The sequence below is a fragment of the Heloderma suspectum genome, chromosome 5 (genome assembly GCF_057233095.1).
Source record: "Heloderma suspectum isolate Gila_16-S chromosome 5, 16-S_ref, whole genome shotgun sequence".
NCBI lineage: Eukaryota > Metazoa > Chordata > Lepidosauria > Squamata > Helodermatidae > Heloderma > Heloderma suspectum.
In genome coordinates, this window is record NC_139462.1 from 159,582,446 (window position 1) to 159,601,631 (window position 19,186).

At 42.7% G+C, this 19,186-nt stretch overlaps 1 protein-coding gene across 29 annotated transcripts in view; it reads left to right on the top strand.

Moving 5' to 3' along the window:
• Positions 1-19,186, top strand: part of CLASP2 (cytoplasmic linker associated protein 2) — a 185,015-nt gene that overhangs the window by 59,233 nt on the left and 106,596 nt on the right. The window lies entirely within an intron of this gene.

Genomic DNA, 19,186 nt, shown 5'->3' on the forward strand with positions numbered 1-19,186 from the left:
GGAGAAATCAGCTTTCATTGTCATCCCTGAGGACACTTTAAAATAGCTTCACTGTGAACCAGGAAATGACCTATTGAGACAATAAGACAGTTCTTATTTCTGTGTCTCTTCCTCCCTTCCCCTTGTCCAGCCACTCCATGCCATTATCCCTCCCACCCAGTTTTCAGACGTTTTCTTCTGGCTTTCAACATTCTTTGCCATTGAGCTAATGTTGAGCTGTTGTGGGGGGGCTTCCCCCCTTAAGGATTTTTCTGTGGATCATTTGTACTTGTGCATACCTCAGGACTCCCCCAAAGATGCTGATATTTTGTGCATGGATGGTGTGGTTTTGTCTGCCATGAGCATGGGATAACCTGAATTGGTATTAGAAGGAATGAAAAAGGAAAGATCATTAAGAGTTTTACAGCTTCTTCAGAATAGACAAAATGACATCACTTGCTTCAAGGCAAGCCCAGATCATTCTAAAGCTAAACACTCAAAGCATTCAGATGACTGAAAAATATGTCATTTCTAGCTTGGATCATAGCCATCTAAGTAGCTATAAAAAGGGTGAATTGGTTTCTGAATGTAAACTAACTTTACATTAATTCTCTGAGTTATAAGAATTGGGCACAGAGGGGTTAAGTAATCCATGCAGTCTACCCATATTTTAAGTTCCTTCTAAGAGTAATTCACAGATACTTCATATTTATCATAAGGAAAGAATTTTGGTGCAAATGGGGGTTGTTGTTTTTAAACTGGCTCACACCAGAGGGTTTTACTATGTTTTAGCATATGGTGCTGATAAAGCTCACTTCTGATATAATTAACAAATAGTGGCATGTACTTAGGCACAGGTGATGGCCAGTAGAACTGCTATTAGCATATGCATGTAGGAGCCTCTTTGCTTTCACTAATCCATACAGGGCAGAGAAACTCCACCCCTGAACATAGGTCTTTTTCTTGGTAGACATCACCTGCAGATATTAAGTGCATATCATTAAAACTTTTTTTTAAAATGCCTCATTTTAAAAAAAAACATCAACTCACATTTGTATTAGACATTCTTCTTCGTGGCCTCTGTGCATCATACATTTGGGTTCTGCACCTGCGCAGAGCCTCGATTTGGGAAACTTCTATAGCTGAGGAGTTTAGGCGGGAACCCTTCCCCCACTGTCCCAGTGCACATGTTCCCGGTGGGTTCCTGCCTTTTCCCTCAGTTCTCTTTAAACCGCTGTTGTGGTTGCCTCGTTTGGGAACTTCTGCAATCAGACTCTGTTCTGATAGCATTTCAGGTCAAAAAAACCTGAGGCTTTAATTTTATTTTTCTCTATCATTATTCTACCTTCTATATCTGTGTTACATTCTTCTCCTTTTATTTTTCACAATCTTGTGATCGCCCTCACAGGCGTATGGCCCTTTGGGCCCTGTTTAGGAAGTGCTTCCACTGCAGGGTAAAGTTGTCACCCTTGAACGGTCTTTCCTGCTTCCTGTTTTGCCTCTGAGAAGGCCATGTAGTCGAGACCTGCCCAGCTTGTCAGGCTTTCTCCAAACAAGCCTGTAGGAACCAGGCATATAGCCTAAAAGCTGCACTTTGGAAATGTGCGCTGGAAGTGTTGATGAGCCAGGAAATACAGCTTCAAAAAACATGCCTGCTCTGCTGAGGGATCAGTCTCCTCAGTGCTGTACTTCGCTGAGTGCACAATATCCACCCACACTGAGCTGATCTTTGGCAGTTGCACTGGCTAAGAAAATTTTTTTTAAAAGCAAAGGCTTCAAAGAAGGCAGGTCTCCTTCTAAATAATAAAATCTCCATCATCCACAATTTAATTTAATTGTGGATTAGAGGGCCGACCTGGTGTGCATTACAGAGACCTGCATGGGGGAACTGGGAGGGGTTAGTCCCAGTTTTGTCCTCCTGGGTACCCGGTGCAGCACCAACACCAGCGTGAGGGTTGGGGAGGAAGGGCTGCTGTGGTCTACAGAGATCTTCTGTTTCCCTCATAAGGCTTCCTGTCCATTTGTTTGGCAATCCTGAGTGTATCTTACCTTGGGTACCCGAGACAATTAGGGATTCTGCTGGTGTACCACCCACCCCACTGCCCATCAGACTCCGTACCTGAGCTGATGAGGTGGTCTCAGACTTGGTGTTGAGGACCCCAAGGATGATGGTTCTGGGGGATTTCAGCTTCCATGCTGAGACTATTGGATCCAGGGCAGCCCAGGACTTCATGGCTGCCATGACAACCATGGGGCTGTCCCAGCATGTGGTTGGACCAACGCATGTAAGAGGACACACTCTTGATCTGGTTTTCTCCACTGGGCAGGAGGGTGGTGATCTAAATGCGGGGGAATTAACATCTATCCCCTTGTCATGGTCAGATCATTTCCTATTGAGGGTTAGACTCTTGGAAGCCTTTCCCCTCTGCAAGGGCAGGGGACCTATTAAAATGGTCCGCCCTCAGAGGCTAATGGATTCTTTTGGATTCCAGAGGGCTCTGGGGGATTTTTCTGCTGGTATGGCTGGCAGTCCTGTTGAAGCCCTGTTACTCTTTGGAATGCAGAGATGACTAAGGCAGTTGACATGATCGCTCCCAAGGACTCTCTCCCTCTGAGCAGAACCTGGGCAGCTCCTTGGGATACACCTGAGCTGAGAACAATGAAGCAAGAGAAATGTTGTTTAGCACACAGGTGGAGGAAGAATCATGCTGAGTCCAACCAAGAATAGGTTAGAGCTCATTATCGAGCCTACTCTGTGATGGTGAGGGTGGCAGAGAATTCTTTTCCACCAGTATTTTTTTCATGACAGTTTGTTATTTCGAAAGAAGGCTAACAAAATAAAGGCAACAAGAAGAAGAAGAACGTACATAATAATCAAAATCACTAAAGAAACAAAGGAATTCACTAATTACATATCTAATGAAAGTAAAAATACAAACAACTTCTACAACATATAAAAGGAACGTACGTAAGTGTATGTCATTTTGTGTGTTTGTGCATATTAATCAGAAAAAATGTAGACAATTTGTACTTCGTTGAACTTTATCAAAAGTTTGAAGTGCCTTTTTCCACCAGTACTGAATCTGCTCAGTGTTGTCCAGTGGAGCTTCTCCAGTTGGTTCATGGACTTTTTGCAATCTGGGCCAGGGAGAGAACTGGTGGAACACTCGGTAGCATGCTGTAACACATTTGCATGGCATTTTGAAGATAGTCACTCACATTTGTCACAATTTGAACACCACAGTTAGTGCAGTTCCACTAGTAGAGGTGCCCAGAGTACCATTTGGTCCAGTTTTATTAGATGAGTTTCAGTTGTTGAGTCCCAAGAATGCGGACAAGGTGCTCAGACAAGTCTGGTTGACCATCTGTATGCTTGATCCTTGCCCATCATGGCTTATTACATCTAATTTGGAGGGGATGTCCAGTTGGGTCCAAGAGCTTATCAACTCCTGAGAGAGAGAGTGAGAGAGAGAGTGGTACCAGCTTCTTTAAAGGAGGTGATAATTAGGTCACTCCTAAAAAAGCCTAATCTGGACCCAGAAGGTGTTCACAGCGATCGGCCGATTGCTAATATCGCCTTCCTGGACAAGGTGCTTGAGTGGGTGATTGCTGGTCAACTCCAGGCACTCTTGAATGAAACAGATTATCTAGACCCACTTCAGTCGGGCTTCAGACCTGGCCTTGGAGCAGAAACTGCCTTGATCACCCTGTGGGATGACCTTTGCTGGGACAGGGGGAGTGCAACCCTGTTGATTCTCTTGGAACTTTCAGCAGCTTTTGATACCATCAACCATGATATCCTTCTGGATAGGCTGTCTGGGTTGGGAGTTGGAGGCACTGCACTGCAGTGGTTCCGTTCCTACTTGCATGGTCGGTTCCAGAAAGGGGGGGGGATTATTGCTCTGCCCCTTGGCATTTTCATCACAGACTTCCACGAGGCTCTATTTTAGCCCCCATGCTGTTTAACATTTATGTGAAGCTGCTGGGAGAAGTTATCCAGAAATATGGACTGAGGTGTCACCAGTATGCAGATGCCACCCAGCTCTACCTCTCCTTTTCATTAAACCCAGGTGTGGCAATTGACTTTCTGAATGAGTGCCTGAGTATGGTAATGGACTGGATGAGGGCCAATAAACTGAGACTCAGTTCAGACAAGACAGAGATACTATTAGTGGGTAGTTCATCTGTCCAGCTAAGCACAGTTCAACCTATTCTGGAGGGGGTTGCACTCCCCCTAAAGGATCAGATTCATAGTTTGGGGTTGCTGTTGGATCCAAAGCTGTCACTCGAGACACTGGTGGACTCTGTGGCACAGAGCACCTTTTATCAGCTTAGGCTAATAACTATGTCCCTATCTGGACAAAGATAGCCTAGCTACAGTTATCCATGCTCTGATAACCTCTCATTTGGATTACTGCAATGCGTTATACAAGGGGCTGCCTTTGAAAACGGTCCGGAAACTTCAGCTGGTCCATAATAGGACAACGAGACTAGTAACAGGGACTGCCCAACATGATCATATTATGCCATTACTCTTTCATCTGCGCTGGCTGCCAGTCCATTTCTGGGCCCAATTCAAAGTGCTGGTGCTAACATTCAAAGCCCTAAACAGCTTGGAGTCAGGTTACCTGAAGCATCGTCACCTCCCAAATACACCTGCCTGGAGCCTAAGGTTAGCTGTGGCCAAACGAAGTGAAGTGGGTGGCTACTGGGGGATGGCCTTTTTTGCAGTGACACCCCAGTTATGGAATGAGCTTCCCAGAGAGGTTTGCCTGGCACCTACGTTGTACTCATTTCGGCCTTTTCATTCTCCCAGGCATTTTAGTTTTTCAGTTTGTTTTTATCTGGTACTGTATTTTAAATTTCTTGCTGTCAGCTCTGTTTGATTATTTTATATTGTAGTACTAAACTTTTATATTGTATTTTATCACCAATATTTTATTGTTTTTTGTTGGGTGGTATAAAAATGTAGTACATATTACTGAATTATGTGATCATTTGACCATCTATTTGATCATGATCGCGATCCAGTACTGTCAAATGTTTCATGAAGTCAAGATCACTTGTGTAGTGGCAGCGTATGTTTTTGTTGCATCATAGGGTTATTTAATAGCAATGGCAGGTACGCAGGTAGGTGTCTTGTTCCTGCAACCATGCAAGAGTCAAGGAGTCACTCACTCCTGACTTGCCACATGACCTAGCACTTCCTACTATCCATTTGCTTTATCTTCTGTAATCTCTGAACACAGGTTTTAGGAGGAAGCAGGAAGCAAGTATATACAAATTACACAGGTTGCAAAGGTCCAGGAAGGATGCTACATTTTATGTACAAAAAAGGGACCCTTCAAGTGATCTAGCATGGTGTTCAGAGAGTGGCTTGGAAAGACTGGTTTCCGAAGCTTTCTAAGTATCTGTAGTCTTTGTAAACAAAATCTTGTTCTTTGTTCAAATCAGTGCTTTAAATATTTAACTATATATGACTAGTCAAATTCTAACACTACCGCTCACTGAGACTTGGGTCTTCTGCTGGTAAAGCTGTAGTGGTGGCTAGAAAATGTTGTGGCCTTGTGCGCGCACACACGTGAGACTGTGTGTGCCTGTGTCTGTGTTTGTGTGGAGGGGGATATCCTTGTCCTGCAGTCTCCTGTACAGTTACCTTCTGTTGATTTGAGAGCCAGCTACTGACTGGGTGTCAATGAGAAACTGACATCCACGTCACTGGTGGGTCTTCTCTGTGACCTAAGCCCATGACTGGTCAGCAATGTTTCCCAACGGGTTTAAGACACTGCTCACAGTCCTGTAGCTGCTCATGATGCCTGCTACATTTCCTTCATGCTTAGCCAGTACGCTATAATAATCTTTCCTCCTGTTGTGCATCTCTCCTGAAAGATGACCAGGAACTCACTGCAATTTGTTAACCCGGATCCTGCATCCATTACAACACCCATTTATGCAGCCGAAAGGTGTACTTTTATTTATTTACTACATGGACATCCAACCTTTATTTATTTGATTTATATCCTGCCTCTCTACCAGAAATGGTGCTCAAGGCAGCTTCCATTGAACTCAAGGTTTTCCATTGAGACTGATCAGACCTGGACAGGCTGAACTTTAGTAAGGGTGGTGCATTGTAGGTGTCCAGACCATACCTTGTACCCACAGAATAGCTCTCACAGTCTTTGGCTCATTTGGATAACTGCTAGGTCACTTGTAGCCATATCTGATGATCAGTTGTTGGACATATGAGATGAAATGCTATAACGCAATATCCAAAACATATCCATTATTTCAAGCATTTATACCCCATTTTTCAGCAGAAAAGGCTCCAAGAGCACCTTACATACAATAAATAAAAAGAAGGCAGTCCCTGCCCACAGTCCAACAATCTAAAAAACACAAAAAGCAATGAGGAGGGGGGAAAGCAAACTCAAGACACCATTTGCTAAAGATAAATAGTAATTCTTGTAATTACCAGCTGAAATGGAAACAGTTCAGAAAGAGGAGGAGCCCAGTGAAGCTGGTCTTTCAGCAGAGGTGATGGAATAGCCCTCCTTTCCATCTCACCCTCTGTTGCAGCCTGATGGCATACAGTATGTATGGGATATGGTATATTTCATGACAGAAATTCAAGACCAGGAGCATCTCTTATGGGGGCTTTCTTCACTAGTCTTCTCCCCTGTGTTCCTCCCAATTGCCCTGTCCTATTCCAAAAAAGGCAGTGACTTTGACACAATATTCTCTATGTCTTCATGCTTCTCCCACATCCAGAGGTGGGGATAAACTTATTGGCACCGCTTCTCCCACACACATATGCACTCCCCACTGCATAATAAGGCTACTGGCAAGTTGCCACTGAACAGTGCCTATATTTCTTTAGAAGCTATCAGGACCAAAGCTGGGAACATAAGAATGTTAATTTGAGAGAGGGCACTAAACTAGTTGAAAGACTGGGGGAGGGGGTGTTTATGAGGGAACACATGCATTGAGTGCTAGCAGATGGCAATCACATTTAAGGGCTGCAAATTTTCTCAAATACTGTTTCTCAAATAACCTAATGGAATGCCTTCATCAAATGCAGGTTGGTTTTGATTTATAGGAAATGCTAGTAAGAGGATACACAGTATAAGAGACATCAGATGGCTATCATCTTTGATTCCTTTGCAATCTTCTATTCAGCCATATTGTTTCTCTTATGTCTAACTGTATAACAAATCCCATTAAGGAGGACTTACAGAATTCATTGCCATGTCTCAATAGCAAAAGTTGTATGGCAAGTGACATCTTGGTGCTTTTTGCAAGTGCTTAGCAAGTTACTCATGAGGACTGGGCATTGATTTATAGAATGGTATCTAGTGGAAGCATTCTTTCCACTTAACAATTCCTCTGGCATCTCCTTGAACAGCCACTGCCTGCTTGCTTGCCCCTTTCCATTAGATTCTTCTCTTCCCCCACCCCTCCCTTCCACTGAAATTATTGGTACAGAATAAATAGCTGCTAATGGTTGCCTAGGAATGCAAGTGTAGAGAAGGAGAATTAAAGCAGTTCTGACAATTATTTTGCACCCCATTCCTAACTCATTTGTTGACCCACCAAAGAACCTCTGTTGTGTAGTCTGAAATATCTATTATTAGGCTGTCTGCTCTGGGATCAGCCAGATTCTTCATCCACCCATCCCACCCCAAAATTTGCCCAGTGGTGCCCCCTCCATTTGATGTGGAAGAAGACTGAAGTATGGAACTCACATCACAAGTCCCCAAAAGTCCCAACTGCACAGGCTGCCAGTCCCTTTCCAGACACAATTCAAAGTGCTGGTATTAATATTCAAAGCCCTAAATGGCTTGGGGCCGGGTTATCCGAAGGATCACCACCTCCCGTATGTATCTGCTCAGATCTTAAGATCATCTTCAGGGGCCCTTCTCCAGGAGCCACTGCCAAAAGAGGTAAGGCAGGTGGCTACCAGGAAAAAGGCATTTTCTGCTGTGGCACCCCAGTTGTGGAACAAACTCCCTAGAGAGGTTTGCCTGATGACTGTGTTATACTCTTTCTGGTGCCAGGTGAAGACCTTTTTTATTTTCCCAGGTGTTTTTAGCATTCCAGTTTTTTAGCTCTGCTGTCTTAAATCTGCTATTGGTGTTTAAAATATCTGTAGTGCTGCTAGGTTTTACTCTGGTTGTATTTTTATTCTGTGGTTTTAATCTATTATATTTTATATTGTATTTTCTGTAGCTTTGGCTTTTGAGCAGTATAAAAATGAAATAAATAATAAATAAAATAAAAGCAACAAATGTCTGAAGATGGTAACCAAGCATTTCTTGATCTTTGAAACCATGTTTCAACAAATACAAGAAGCAAAACTTGCATAACTATTACAGCACTTCAGTTTTATTCCACTGTGCACTCTTAAGTGCATTGTAGTGTACAATGAAATAACCAGTCGAGTTTGGTATTGGGGATTTGGTTGCTAACAAGAAGAGGACTGCGTAACTAGGCAGACTGATAGTGACTGATCCAATGATTTTCTCTGTTTGTTATAGTGTGCCTCTTAATTTATCTATTTACTTTGCCTTGGATTATTCTAATGATAAATAAGCTATACTTCCCTATAAATAGCATGCCAAATTTCTCTTGGCATATTTCTTCAATTACTGAAAGGTTTCAGCAGGGAAAAATGCTATATATTCTGAGAGCCTTGGACTAAAATTCCTAGATACAAGTATAAACTTCTGGATGACAATATGACCTTTCACCTTTTAAGTTATAATGTGAATTTGAGGGAACAGGAGAAAGCACGTCTGAATCCTTCCAAGGAGGGCTCATGTAAACTATGATTCCAGGTCATACTCAAAATTCCTTTCCAGTAGTACAAGATACTTAAACACAGTAGGTTTAAAAACAAAGAACTGCACCTCTTGTTGCAAACATTTCTTCATGTGAAGGGTTCTGCGGACTGCACACAGTCACTGAGGAATAAATTAGTGAAAGCCTGTAAGTGCCCAACAACACTTAGCCTTCACCACAACAGAGGCAGAATAGAAGGTGCATTGGTGGTGACCTGCAAAGAAATACTGCCTACTAGGCCCAGTGGACCCCTGATAAGTAACACAGCTGGAATGAGAGACATCATCATTATCATTATTATTAGGGTGGCACAGGAGTGCCTCTTTAGTTAAAGTGAGTTGCAAAAAAAGGTTCCACCATTATAAGCCTCAAATTTATTCTGCTTATTAAAAAGACACCTGTTGAGCTAATGGGCCGGTTTGCACAGTCATCGTCAGCTAAACAAGCCACAACCCAACAATAGCCCATGGGTTATGTGAGGATTGCTTCCCTCAATCAAGCCATGCTCCCTGGGTTCGGATGACATGACAAAGCACAGTCGGGCAGGTGGCATGTTCTGAGCTTGATTTGTATAATCACAACTTAAACAAGCCACCGTGGCTTGTTTAGCTGACAATCATCGTCCAAACCAGGTCAGTAACTTGAAACTTGGTATCCATGATCTACCTGATGAGTTCTACAATTGTGCAAAATTTCAAACCAATCCGATAAAAATTTCCACAGTTAAAGCAAGTTAAAAACTGCTGAAAATTGTCACATTTGTGTGTTTTTTCTCCAAGCTGCAGCTTGGGATATCATATATTTCTTTCAAATTTTGGCAAAAAGTACTGATGTATGTTATTCTGGCTTGTCGAAGAGGCGTGCCTTTCTTTGGTTTGGTGAAATTCTGAGCAGTGGTTCAAAAGTTGTTAAGGGTTTTTTGCCCCATGACAGCCTAGGACAGCAACTGCTGGCAAAGTTACATTCGGCGTGTTCAGTTTTGCTCTGAAGCTAGAATGCTGCCAGTACTCCAGTGATTTCTATTGGAATTCTGTTATAGAGGGCTTCTGTGTACCATGCCTTTTCCTTTAGTTATTGAATGTGACCTCACAAGGTGAGACTACACATTACTACACAGATTGGGACCTACCCAGCTCCCCTCCATTGTGGTCCCAGACTGGATCAGGTCCCCTATGCCTCCAGTTTACATTGTCAAAATGGCATCCAGTTGTAAGGAAAATTGCAGGCATAGGACAAAGGATTAAAGCCCCCTACCCACCACACTAGGGTCCTGATCCATATGCGATTCCATGAGCTTACTTTTGAGTAACTTTCTCCCCAAAATCTAGTTATGTCTTTCAAATAGTATGTAATTTGACCCTCAAATAATTGGGGGGGTGGGGTCTGGAATGCACAGGTGGAGAGAGAGTCTCACACCACTTTTCTGAAAGCAGAAATGCAGCACAAGGCCTCTGATCCTTGCTCTTACTTTCTTTGTGGTAGGAAAAGGACATGCAAGGATTGTGTCTCATAGTAGGGGTATATTCACACGTTGCACTGAACGTGTGTTCACACTCTATGTATCCTCATTAAGATGATAATCTAGCCCTAATAAGCATTCTCATTGTGTGTAAGCTCTACACGTGAGGAAGGGAAGTGGGGATGAGCACGCTAGCTCCACACCTCCCTCACCATTCTTATTGCTTTCTACATGTGGAGAGTGACTGTCTGTAGAGAATAGCTTCCTCTATCTGTGGAAGTTCCCACCAAGATTTTAGAATCCTGATTCTTGAAATGAAACCATGATTACCATTAGTTAAGTACTTACAATCCTATTTATCATGTAGGTAAACTTGCAAGAAAACAGATTCAAATACATTGGGGCGTGGGTACAATTGTCAATACTGTAATTATAAATTTCCTTTTAAAAAACCAGGGAAAATCAACGATCAGAAACCCTGCCAATTTAAGACCAGAGTTAAGACTACCTCATGTTGGCTCAAACAACACCAAGAAAGGAAATTGAAAGGCAATGCCTTAACTGCCATGCCAGGTGATCAGTGATGATGTGCAATGTCACAAATTATACTTACATCTTACCCTCCATGCATCCACACTTTTTCTTGATCTGCAGAGATACCCCATGTTGTCCTGGTTGTATATTGCCTTATGACGTGTCTAGCCTTACTACTAGGGCTCCCTCTCACTGTTTAATCCATCCTGTCAGCTACTGATGTAAGCAACAAACTGGCATGGGTCAACTCACAGGAGCATTCCTCTAGCAAAACAGTAAAGCTCAGATACTTCATAGGGCAATACAAGACCAGGACAACGTAGGGCATCTTTGCTGGTCCCAGGCACAGCATCCTCCCTATCTGGATTTGGGCCTGAAAGACCAAGGAAAAATGTGGGTGTATGGAGGGTAAGTTGTAAGTAGGCACAATTTTTTATATTGCACAACAACATTGATCATGGGACACGTCAGTTAAGTCATCAACTTCCAATTTCTGGCTTTGTGGAGCTTGAGCCAACATGAGAGAGCTTTAACTCTGGTCTTAACCTGGCAGGGTTTTTTTATCATTGCATTACTTAATCCATTAATAGCCTGCACCTTCAACATCCAAGAGTTACCGGGGTAGGTAGTATCAATACAAAACCATTTTTTAAATAATAAAATATAAGAACCACAAGAGCTAAAATGCAGCAGCAGCACACCCCTCCCCCCGGCAACATAATGTTAAAAAGCCTCTGAAAATAAAAATGTATCTGCCTGGTGTTTAAATGACATTAGTGTGGCTGTCAGGTGGGCCTCCGTACGGAGGGCATTCCAAAGGTGAGGGGCTGCTAACAATAACGCACCCTCTCCAGGCACTACCTGCCACATTTCAGAAGGTGAGGGCATTGGGAGAGAGCCTCAGATAATGATCATGTTGGTCAGGTGGACTGGTACAGGAGAAGGAGGTCCAACAAATACTTGGATTCCATGTGATGGAGTGTTTTCAGGGTTAAGACCAGCACTTTAAATTGAGTGCAGGAATGAATTGGGAGTCAGCGAAGATGTTCCAATATAGCTGAGATATGATTGTGTTACCCAACCCCCCACTCTCACTCTGCTCCGGCAGCGAAGCTGCTTATTCTGGACATAATAGGTTGTATCCAAATGTGTCCATCCACCAGTGGAATGGACACACTAGCAGAATGAATTCCCCTCCCCCTATATTCCCCCAGATCTACTTCAGAGGGTTGGGGGATCCTTTGGAGGAGATTGGGGAATGCATGGCAGGCTACAGAGGAGAATGGAATGTCTGTTCACACAGCATTGGATGTAGCCCAATGTGTTCCATGGTGACCATTATAAACAATCTGATTAAATATTAGGCTGTGTGTTTTCAGGTAGATGTAAGCATTAGCCATCTCATGATTGGCTGTGGTATTTGGTATGTTGTAAATAGTAACTGAGGTATGGGAAGGAGGGAGCTTCTGTAGTATTACAACTGAGGCTGCACCAGATCACCCAGAATATAGCTGTGCCTATACAACACATGTGACACAAATGCATCACACAATCAGAGCAAGGGATTTCTCTAAAAAAAATAAGCTGGATAGGCCTGCAGATATGGTCTGTCTCTTTGCAGAAAATATAGACCAGGGTGTAGTACCTCAAGCCAGGGGTCTGAATCCAGCCCTCCCAGGGTCCTAGTTGGGCCCTCCCCAGAAGGCTCCATCTCTTCCCCTGGCCCCACTCCCTTTTCCCCAAATACCGATCATTTGGTGGTTTCCCAGGTTTGTCCAGTTTTTTCCTCATTCTAAAAGGCTGAAAGGCCTCTCCTAAGACTGAGTCCCTGGAAGTAAGAGCTTTAAGCCAAAATATGCTGGTATTTTTGGCCCTGCCCCCTTTGCCTTTGGCCCCACCTACCACTGGAATGTGGGCCCCAAGAGCTTCTCTCAAATGGTATTCAACTATGGGCTTTGGTAGGTAGGCACCTGGGTATGGGCCCCGGATCTTCTGAGGTGTGCCCTGGATCATCTGAGCAGCCCCAATTGCCATCATCTGCCTTAATACAAGTCTGCTTCGTCCCTCTGAGCTCAGTAGCCTTGTGGCTACTAAAGAGGCCTTAGGATTCACTCCCTTAGAAGACCAATAGGGGGTGTAATCTGAGTGCACCAGGCTTTTAAATTAGAGGGGATACTGCCACCTTTCCTTCCACTCATTGTTTTCCCTCTCTCTCTCTATTTTTCTGCTCTTACATGCCCACTGCTGGGAGCTTGCTTGCAGTGACTTTTTGAAAAGGGAGAGGGAAGGGCAGGAAGAGCTCCATGTGAAATACTGGTATTTCACACAGCATCTGTATTTACTGCACCAAACTGGAAACTTTGGCTTCTGCAGAAATTTAGTAACTTCAGCACAGCAAAAGATTCAATCAGCCTCCACAAATGGCTTTCTCCCCCTTCACTTTAAATTCTTCTAAATAGCTGCAGGCCTTGAGATTATTCCAAAAGGAGGGTTAGGACTGTGTGACATCATGATCGAGAAAGTGCTGGGGCCTTTAAATAGGTTTTACAGTTTTAAAAAAGCAAGAAAAAGCTCTCAGCCACCTCGTCTCATATAGTGAATTTGTGCAGTCCTTATAAACCCTCCACAGCCTCCTAAATTCCTCTGATGTGCTACCTCTCTGAAAGGAGATACTTGGCTTGGGGAATTTTCTCCCTCCCCCTTCCATTTCTAACCATATTCTTCTTTTCTTCTTCTTCTCACCCCTATCCTGGTGTTTCTATCTCTTCTTTATTCCATCTAGATAATATCTTGCAGAATTCTCAAAGAGAATTCTCTTTGGTAGACAAGAGACGTTCTGAACAGTATTTGACCTTACACAGACAAGAGGGTTGGTTTTTCTCCTTCTCCTCATCCAAGTCTTCAAGAAAAGTGGGTTCACATAGTTGCAGAGGAATGTATCGGGGTTTCTTTTGTTTGTCAGTTGTCATTAACCAGCAATAGGAAGGGCTGTAGCTCAGTGGTGGAGCACATGTTTGGCATGCAGAGGGTCCCACTTCAATCCCCATTATCTCCAGGTAGGGCTAGGAAAGAATCCTGCCTGAAACCCTGGAGAGATGCTGTCGACAATACTGGGCTAGATGGACCAATGTTCTGATTCAGTATAAGGCAGCTTCCTATGTTCCTATGAACAGAAAGCTTTAATAAAAATAGGAGGGGGGAATTAGAAGTGGAGGGGTGATAAATACTGCTCACTCATACAATCCTATGTATGCCTATTTAGAAGTAAGCCCCATTATGTTTAATGAGGCTTACCCCCAGGAAAGTGTACATAGGATTCCAATAAATCCTGAGTTGTGAGCATAGTACTGCATGGTACTTAACACACTGCACACCCAATTCCAGTCTAATGAATTGACTACCCTTTGAGCCCAGTCCTATACACGTTTTGTCATATATTTTTTTCATTTTGCATGAGCTCTAGCTTCAGTGATGAGGGAAAGGCTGTTAGTATACTCTCAGAGTTTCTCCATAACTTAGCCCTAGTTTTGAAAACAGACTCATTGGCTGAATCTAGGTGAAGTCTTGGCACAAATGAAGTTGTAGGGAAGAAGATACAATGAGAGCTTGAGCATAACAAGGAGGTAGAGGAGACATCTAGTTTTATGAAGACATCTGTTTTTGCTGGAGGAAGGTAGAATGAGGAGAGATTATTGTATGGAGGGGAGCAGAATTGGTACAGGGAGAATGTAAGTGTTCGATAAAAGAAAAGCATTCTGTATATGCTCAGAGGCACTCTATATTTAAGAACATAAGAAGAGCTGTGTTGCATCAGACCAAGGTCCATCAGTCCAGCATTCTGTTCACACAGTGGCCACCCAACTGCCCATGGGAAATCCACAAGCAGAACATGAATGCAAAAACACTCACCCACATTTCCCTGCTGCTAACATTGGTGAAATGTAAATAAAATGTAGTAATTCTAAATTTGCATGCATGCATGCAGTATATGCATGCACGCACAAATATATATATATATATATATATATATGTGTGTGTGTGTGTGTGTGTGTGTGTGTATAAAAAATCAATGCACATCCCTAATTTAAAAATAAATAAAATTAGGGATGTGCATTGAGTTCAAACTAAGTTTGAAGCCCAAGCAGAATTGGGCAGTCTTTATGTACCAAAATAACATATTTTGCTTTAGTTCACTAAGAGCTGCAGGAGAAAGCATGGAGTGTGGTTCAGTGAGTTACAGGTCCATCTTCTAATCCTAGTACACATTTTTACCATGGTCTCCTATCACTGGGCTTTGGGGAGAGCAAGGATGGGACTATGAGATGGCCATTCTTCCAATGCTAGCACGCTTAACTATGAAAAAGCCTTAAATTGGATTTCAAGCATCATAATTCCGTAGCCCCTGCACCTATCGTTCTGAAACTCTGCGGGTTTCTTGTCTGGAGGACACCTCTGATGGCTAGTACATTTTCATACAAATTTACCCCAAAATTTTGGGGGATGAAGGGAAATCACTACCTCCCCCAAACTGGGAAACTCCCTTTCTACATGAACTGCTGTACCTTCTGAAACTTTGCCGTTTTCTTACTTAGGGACATCTCTAGGCTGTCTGTAGTTTTCAGAACAATAATCTACAAGGAATACAGGGAGATGAGTATGTTCTTTTTGGGAGACTCTTAAAATGTCAAGGCTACCGTTGCACAAAAACCCCTGGGGCTATCATTCTGCAATTTAGCAGACATGATCTCCTCTGATGGGGCAACAAATCCTGAAATTTTCTTCCATTCTTCCAAGCAATAAAACAGTTACTGGCAGTTCCCTTTAAAAGAAAATCAAAACATAAAGGCACATAGCACCTATTTTTCTGACATTAGGCAGGTGTAATCCCCTCCTAAGGGGCAACTATGCCTGCAACTATCATCCAGTTCTGACCAAGAGAAAACAGTTACAGTGCCTTTTTTTATTTCCCGTAGTCAACAGGAAGCATAAAGACTCAGTTTTCTGAACCTTGACTCGAGTTTAGTACTGAGCTGAAGTGAACTGACTCCAAATTGGCCCAAGCAGAAGCAAGATGTTTTCCAAATGGCTGAATCAGGGTCTGAGTTGAAGGTCGGGGTGGGGGGACGTCAGTGCAGACTTCTGATGTGTGTATCTGTTTATCTATACACACACACACATATATACACACACACACACTCACACACATATGGTATGCACTGACCCACCCACCCCACTTCAACTTGGATACATATCACATGCAAATTTGTGTCATGGGCCTGTGTCCCAGATCTTTTAAGAACCTAGCAGAGCTCCTGCATTCAGCCCTTGTGCTGAAAGAGGTTCTATACCCCTGACCTACCCCATATTTCAGATGGTTTCAGGGCTTTCTTCACATGAACACCTGAACATTTGTGGATGTTGAAGAAGGGAGGAGCCAGGAGCATTTGAACCTTCAGCCTGTTCAGATCTCTCAACCATAGTTAGCAATCCCTGGCCGTGTCTCTCTTATCTCTGCATAGGCTCAAGATAAAAACAACCTATATTCTTTGTCTTGTGGTCTTCTCGGACTTGTATATCCACCCAGATTGCACATGTTCTTCCAGTAAACCTCTATTTTTTTCAGGTATCATCCTTACTTCAATTGCTGGGATAGTGATGGTGTTTTACTCCTGAGTAAGCATAGTATGGGGCTGCGGTGGCTTAGTGGTTAAGACGCTGAACTGCAGACTGGAAGGTCGGCAGGTCAGCAGTTCGAGACCCGAGTGCTGCGTGACAGAGTGAGCTCCCGTCTTCAGTCCCAGCTTCTGCCAACCTAGCAGTTCGAAAGCAAGAAATTGCAAGTAGATAAATAGGCACCGCTTCGGGGGAAAGGTAACAGCGTTCCGTGCACCTCGGTGTTCAGTCATGCCGGCCACATGACCACGGAAGCGTCTTCAGACAGCGCTGGCTCTTCGGCTTAGAAACGGGGATGAGCACCGCACCCTAGAGTCAGACACGACTGGTTGGGGACACCTTTACCTTTTACCTTTTAAAGCATAGTTATAACACACCTATTGAATAGTGCCTTGAGAAATTACTACTCAGTGTGCTGGTAGCTCTTCCCGTAGTAAACCCTACTGTAGCAGAGCCAACCCTTGCACGAATGGAAGTCTGCTCTCTCAGTGGGTCTTGCTCATCCTCTCCTCCCCTTTGCAGCCCCTGCATGTGCCCCAAATCTGCTCCAGAGGGTCCCCCAACCCTTCAGAGCAGGGATGGGTAGCATGGGGGCTGTAGGGAGGAAGGGGAATCTGTTCTACCCGCAGCCCCTTCCTCTTATGGCTAGTGCAGTGGAAGCAGCGGGTGTAACATTCTCTTTGTATAGGTCTGGGAAGGACCTCATTTTGTCATAACTGAAATCTAGGCCAGTATACATTCTACACAATTAATAAGGCCTAGATTATGATTTCAAAAATACAGATCGTGGTAAGCTTTGGGATATTTTAAAATTTGGTTTGAGGAAGTTTAATTGTCAAGGTACTTGAGGACAGAAACACACATCTATTGCATGTTCTGTTTTTTGCATTATCTCCAGATAAATGGAATACATAACTTACATAAGAAATTTTGGCTTGGCTAGACTGAAATAAGTATATTATCTTAGCTCAAAAACCACATTTTAGATTCTAACTCTTAACATTATCGACATCTTGTATGCCAGGGTTTTTTTTATTTAAAGAAAGTGCTCAAACTTATCTTCAATGTGATAGAATATATTTGCTTATGAAAACATTGGTTGCAAATCTTTTTCTTAAAAAGATTTAAGATTTTTCTTAAACCTGCAGTTTCTGTTTAAAGTGAGACAACAATAAGACTGTACTTATTGCATGTTACGAAGTAATACCAAATTTAAAATATTTAAATAAAATTTAGCCTTCCACAACAGAAGGGCTTCTTCCATCCATGGAAAGCTTTTGATCCAGGATCCTGGAACTGGCAGATGGGATGACAAAGCAATTTTTTCTGATTCCTTCTTCCCCTGCAGCCCCCCCCCCCATTCCAGTGGGTTCTCCAGCTCCCTACGGTAGATTTTCTGGGAGTGCAAGGGGCTGCAGGAAGAGGGGGAATCAGCAAAATCTGCCTCCCCACTTCTTTCAGCAGAAGCATCACCTGAGTAAACCTCCTCTGGTGTTTCTCCCACCAGTAGAAACAAAGTTTAGATCCAAGCCTGAGTATTAAATTCATAGAATGAATTACAATCAAGTTAAGAATTTTTCTTATTTGTATTTTCGGTTATAGTAAGATAAACAGCCTAGGTACCTCTTGTGTTGAGTAATATCCTTCTAAGTAATCCTCAGAATGAAAGCTGTACATAAAAGCTGCTGTCTTCTCTAGTGTGCTTTTATAACTATATTTTAAGAAATTGTAACCTAACTATATGAAACTGGGAGTGTAATTACTACAGTTCAATTTTATCTTAATGTATGCTCACTCTTACTACAAATGTAGAGGTTTTGTTGTGCTTAAAACAATCAGCATTTTATCCTGTTAAATTCTTATGCTGTAAGGGTTAAAGCAGTCTCTTGTAGAGAACTGAAATGTTGTCTTCCAGTTCATGTGCAAGGGCAGAGTACAGTTTCCATGGAAACTCGAGGTATAATGTGCTTCATGTCTTTCCCTTGCATTCTGATAGTAACATATCTCTGCACGCAAAATGCTTAGCATCAAATACTGCTGTAATTATGATTGCCTAGAAGGAAACACCTTTCATGTTTTCAAATACACATCTTCTTCTTCTTCTTCTTTTTTAATGGATGCAATTAAGAAACATAACTATGTAGGGCACACAGCGTCATGATACTGTGTACAAATTTGGTCATGGTGCTAATTCATTATTTCTAAAACCACACTTTCAACAGTAATACCTAAATACTGTATTTAGCCACTCTGAGGTAGTGGTTGATCACAGTTTAAAAACATATTTTGCCTAATGTAAAGGAAATGTAGCCTCCCTCCAGGAGGTTATCTGAAAATTTCCAAAATAGAAGCACATTATGTTAAACAAAGGATTTTGGAAATCAGAGGGAGCCTGTGACAGGATGAAACCATAATTAAAAAAAGGTTCCGAGAAAGGAAAATCTGCTAAATGGGTGTGTGTGTTTGTTACGCAGCTGTGTGTCAGCCTCGCCCATCTTGTTTGTGAGGGAAACTACAGGTTGCATTTCCCTTACATTTTCAGGGTCCTAGAGAAATTCAGCTTTCTCTTAATTGAATGATAAAATGGTCACATTTTTATTTGTCCCATGGTGGGGGGTTTTATTAAGCGTGTAAATAAAATATGCTAAATGAAAGCAAAAAATATGGAGATGAGATAAACTTTACTAGGCAAAAGATACACCC